This window comes from Macaca nemestrina (assembly GCF_043159975.1).
Source record: "Macaca nemestrina isolate mMacNem1 chromosome 4 unlocalized genomic scaffold, mMacNem.hap1 SUPER_4_unloc_5, whole genome shotgun sequence".
NCBI classification, from domain to species: domain Eukaryota; kingdom Metazoa; phylum Chordata; class Mammalia; order Primates; family Cercopithecidae; genus Macaca; species Macaca nemestrina.
The window spans coordinates 506061-512060 of record NW_027257559.1 but is presented as its reverse complement, the minus strand read 5'-3'; positions in this window follow the sequence as shown (position 1 = coordinate 512060).

Sequence of the window (6000 nt, the reverse complement as noted above, 5' to 3'; positions counted from 1 at the left end):
GTAGAGGCTTTGCAGAGGCCCCGCGAGGTGGGGCCCAATAGCCACCCCCTCTCCTCCCTTTGGCTATTGGGAGCCATGGTGGACTCATAGCCTGTTTAAGATATTGTGAGTAATATCGTCTCCCCCTCTGGAAATAATGAACTCTTTCACAGACGGGTGTACACCTTCAGTGTATTGCTCAGGAAACAGTGATATAATTCTTAAACATCAAGAATCGATTGTAATAATTATCAATAATACTATTAATATTTTACCATTAATATGGATAATTATTTTAAATAGATGATGGATGACAAAAATTTTTAATAATTATATAATTTATTAATGTTACTAATTTTTAATATTATTGTTTTTTGCCAGCATCACTTAGTATTGATTTAAGTAAGATTAATTGTTGATATCATTATTTTATTAATAGTGTTAATATTATTAATTAATACTCATCGTTAATATTCTGAATCAGTATTAATATTTAGTATCTTTGTCATTATTAATGTCGATGATTACTAATTTTTATTATATTTATTAATAATTAATAGGCTTGTTCCTCATATCCGGCAGGGAGAAGATGATATTACTCCCAATATTGCAGAAAGTGTACATTCCTCTATGATGTTTTTCCTAATAACCAGGGGGTAGAGGATGACATTATTGAAACTACCGCAGTGTGTGTACATCCTTTCGATCATCTTGTTCCTTCTATCTAGAGTTCGAGAGGATGATATTACTCCCAATATCGCAAGGGACGTGGATCTCCACTGTGATATTTTCCCTCACATCCAGCCGGGGAGAGGAAGATATTAGTAAAAGCCAGCAGGGAAGAGGAAGATATTACCCCCAATATCACAGGGGTGTACATCACCTTGTGATATTGTTCCTTATATCCTGGGATGGAGAAGATAATACTAGTGGCAATATCGCAGGAATTTTACACACCCACTGTGCTATTGTTCCAAACAACATGATATGACTCCTAGTATCACAGGGGGAGTACATCCTCCTGTGATATTGTTTCTTATATTCAAGGGGAGAGAATGATATTACTCCCAATATCGCAGGGTTTGCACACACCTCCTGCGATATTGTTCCTAATATCCCAAAGAGGAGAGCATAATATTACTCTCAATATCTCAGCAGGTGTACACCTCGTTTCTAATATTTTTCATAATATCCAAGATGGGAGAGGATGATAAGACTCCCAATATGCCAAGAAGTGTATAGCGGCCTGTGATATAGTTCCTAACATCCAGGTGGGGATAGCATGATATTACTGCCCATATCGCACGAGTGGTAAAACCCCTTCGATATTTAGCCTACGATCCTGTGGGGGAGGGGATGATATTACTCCCAATATCGAAGAAGGTGTACACCCCCCTGAGACACTGCACCCAATATCCATGTTGGGTGACGATGACAATATACTCAATATCACAAGGGATGTACACAAACCCTGGGATATTTTTCCTTATGTCTAGAGTGGGAGAAGACACTATTACTCCCAATAACACAGGGACTGTGGCTGTATACCCCTCCTGTGATATTATTCTTAATATCCTAGGGAAGAGAGGATGATACTACACCCAATATCGCAGGGGGAGTACACCCACCCAGTGATGTTGTTCTTAATGTACTCCATCTCCCTCCACCAGGGATATCGTTTCTAATATCCAGGGGAAGAGAGGATAACATTATGCCCAATATTGCAGTGGAGTGTACACACCTTCCGTGATGTTGTTCCTAGTATCCAAAGGTAGAGACGATGATGTTACTGGCCATATCGCAGGGGGTGTACACCTTTATGTGATATCGTTTTTGACATTCAGTGGGGGAGAGGATAACATGAATCCCAATATCGTTGAAGGTGTACAGACCCCTGTGATGTAGTTTCTAATGTACAGGGGTAAGACCAGAATATTGCTCTCAATATCACAGGGGGTGTAACCACCCTGCCCCCTGTATGTTGTTCCTAATATGCAGCAGTGTGGAGGCTGATAGTACTCCCAATATCCCAGAAGGTGCGCCCACACCTGTGATAGAGTTCCTAATATCCAGCGGGAAAGAGGCTGATTTTACTTTCGATATCGCAGTGGGTGTACACCGCCCACAACCCCGGGGTATCGTTCCTAATATCCAGGCGGGAAGAATATGACATGGGTGATAATATCGAAGGGGGTGGACACCTCTTCTGTGATATGGTTCCTGATATCCAGGGGGTGAATGGATGATATTACTCCCAATAAAGTAGGAACCGTACAGCCACCCTGGGATTTTGTCCTTAATAACCACAGGGGAGAGATGATATTACTACCAACATTGCAAGGGGTGTACACACCTCCTGTGATATTGTTTCTTATATCCAGGAAAGGAGAAGATGGTATTACTAACAATATTGAAGAGATATACAACCCCCATGGGATATTGTTCTAAAGATACAGGTTGAAAGAGGATGAGACGCCATCCAATATAATAAGGGGTGTACACCCCACCTGTGATATGAATCGTAAAACCTAGAAGAAGAGAGTGACATTGCTTCCAAAAACACACGGGGTGTACACCTACCTGTGATATTGTTTCTGTCATCTAAAGGAAGAGATGATACTACTCCCACTACCGGAGAAGGTACACACCCCCCTATGATATTGTTCCTCATAACTTGTGGGGGAGAGCATGATATTACTTCCAGTATGACAGTGGCTTGACACCCAGTCTGTGATATTGGTTCTGCACACCAACTCTGTGCCCCTCGTTTCCCATGCATTCTCTCCACACTTTTGGAACCTCGTGGGAGGCTTTGTCTTTGGTTACAGATGAAGAGACGAAGGGTCTGAGAGGTTAAGCAAGTTTGTTACTGGAAAGCGGTTCCGATCCAGACCTCAAGAGAGGTTTCCTGGATCTCACAGAAGAAAGAATTCCGGGCGAGTCCATAAAGTGAAAGCAAGTTTATTAGGAAAGAAAAGGAATAAAAGAATGGCTACTCTGGCTGGGCGCAGCGGCTCACTCCTGTAATCCTATAACTTTGGGATGCCGAGGAAGGTGGATCGCCTGAGGTGAGAAGTTCGAGACCAGCCTGGTCCAACATGGCAAAACCCTGTCCCCACTAAAATACAAAAAATTAACTGGGCGTGGTGGCAGGTGCCTGTAATCCCAGCTACTAGGAAGACTGAGGCAGGAAAATCGCTTGAACCCAAGAGGTGGAGGTTGTAGTGAGCCAAGATCACGCCACTGCATTCTAGTTCGGTCAACAGAGCAAGACTCCATCTCAAAAAAAAAAAAAAAAAAAAGAAAAAGAAAAGAAAGAATGGCTGCTCCATAGGCAGAGTGGTGCCAAAGGCTGCTGGTTGCCCATTTTCATGGTTATTTCTTGATCATATGCTAAACAAGTTTTGGACTATTCATGAGTGTTCCAGGAAAGGGGTGCGCAATTCACAGAACTGAGAGTTTCTGCCCTCCCTTCTGAGACCACGTAGGGTAACCTCCAGATGTTGCCATGGCATCTGTAAACTGTCGTGGCGCTGGTGGGAGTGTCTTGTAGCAGCTAATGCATTGTAATTAGCATATAATGAGCCGTGAGGACAATCAGAGGTCACTCTCGTGGCCATCTTGGGTTTGGTGGGCTTTGGCCGACTTTACTGCAAACTGCTTTATCAGCAAGGTCTTTATGACCTGTATCTTGTGCCGACTTCCTATCTCATCCTGTGACTAAGAATGCCTAGCCTCCTGGGATGCGGCCTAGTAGGTCTCAGCATCCCTTTACCCAGCCCCCATTCAAGATGGAGTCGCTCTGGTTCACGTGCCTCTGACAAGTTGGCCTGGGTAGAGTGTTCTCTAGTGTGGTTGTTGGAGCTGTTCCTAGAAGTAAGAGGTATTTTCAGTAGGAAACAGGTCTCTGTTAGCCCGGGGACTGGCACTCTGCCCCAGTATGTCGGCCTCATTTTAGTGATGGCAAAACTGGGGCTCAGAGACATCAACTCCCTCATCCCGAACCCCCAGACTGTCAGTGGTGGGCTGGGGTTTGAATGTGGGGCTTGAAGACCCATCATCTCCTCTGGTCCCCCAGTCTCTGCTGCCCAAGAGGAACAGGATCCCAGGATCCAGGCCCCTCATGGCACCAGTCAGGGTGGGTGGAGATGGGGAGGCACAGTTCCAAAGCTCCCCAGACTCTGAGGCAGGTCGGGGACCAAGAGCAACCCGGACCTGGCGGCCCCACCCCGAGAAGAATGGCTGCAGGCCCGGCCCAGTAGGCAGGAGGTCTGTGTCCTCAGTCAACGTGACGGCGCTTCCAGCTGCTCCAGCCAGGCCGTGCTGTCTTCACGTTTCCAATCATGCGGCCTCCTCTCCAATTCCCAAGCCCAACCCACAGAGACGGCGATCTGGGGTCTACATGAGGTTTGTCAGCAGCTCTGAGCTGCAGCTTCCCGCCAGCCCCACGGCCGGTTCTGGAAAGCTCTCTGCTGCCCCCTGGTGGGGAGGCTCAGGGTAGGGCTCTGGCTGCAAGCATGGGGTCCCAGAACCTCTTGATTCTGTCACCTCTGCTGGGTGGAAAACCAACCCAGGACTGAACCAGCAGATGGGTGCCTGATTCCTTATTATCAGAGCTCCGCCCACTGGCAAGTCTCTCTCCGGACCTCAGTTTCCCCTTCCGTTAAAGGAGGGGCTTGGGAGATACCAAGGAGGGGTAACTGCTTAGTGAGGATGGGAGGTTTCTTCTGGGGAGATGAATACATTTTGAAACTAGATGGCGAGAGTGGTTGCACAGGACTGTGAATGCACAAATGCCACCACATTAATTGCGTTGAAATAGTTAATTGCATGCGATGTGAAAGTCACCTCATTTAAAGTGTGTAAAAAAGGGGCCTGGGAGAGTGCAGTGTATGTGAGAATCACGTGGGACACCCATAGTCTCTGAACCTCGGTTTTCTTGCGTAAACTGGTAAAGAGACCGTGTGAGCCGTGTTCCCTGGGGCCAAGAGATTCCAAGAAGGAAAACCTGGGATTCCTGGGACTAGGATGAGGGCCAGGGGCCAGAAGGGGAGGGGCATGTGGGGATGGCTGGGGTCAGCCCAGATAAGGCTTTCAATACTGGGTAGCAGCGTCTACACAGGCGGAGATCCCTGCATCTCACTTCCTGCAGGGCTGACCAGTGGCCAGAGGTGGGACTGGCCAGGCTCGGCCCAACCAAGTCTGAGAGCAGAGGACACTGAGTTAGGGATCCCCGTCGCCACCCTCACTGGCCTGTGGCTCTCCTGACACCACAAGAGAGGTCCAGGAGCTGACTTTGGGTCCCAATGGGGGACACCATCCAGGCTACAGGCTGGCAGGGTGGTGTGGTGGTCAGTGTACTGGGCTCTGCGTGTCTGCCCCTACTTGCTGTGTGACGGTGGGCCAGACACCTAACCTCTCTGTGCCTCTATTTCTTCAATGGTGAACAGGGACACTAGCATCCCCCACATCCGATCACAGTGGCCTGAAGGTTAAAGGCAACGGCGGCACGAGACGTACAGTAAGAGCTCGGAGCAGGGAGAGCAGGGAGCTGCCCAGGGAGTTCCACCACCATCTCCCATCTGGCCGCCGAGGAAACCGAGGCTCATGGTGACCTGGCCAGGTCTGTTGGACTCAGGGTCCTTCTCATCCCCAAGATCAGAGAGCTGTCACCAGGGAAGGAGCTGGCCAGGGAAGGAGCTGGCCCGTAGACACAGCCCAGGAAGCACACAGAGAAGGGTGCCCTGGGGACTTCGGTATGTTATTGCAAAAAAAACATTAATTGCTATTTGAACCCTGCTTTCATGCCTCCATTTCCCAGAAAATGAGCCACGGAGACACCAGGAGAGGCAGGAGACCATCCTCCTTGCACAAAACCCATTCCCTTGGATGCTGTCCTCAGCGAGGGTGGCTGAGGGCCAACCAGGGGGCCCACCCGCAGAGTGGCAGAGGAGGTAGTTTGACCCTGCGGATGTTGAGCTCTGTGGTGAAGGTCCTGGCCTTCTGGTAGAAGAGGATAAA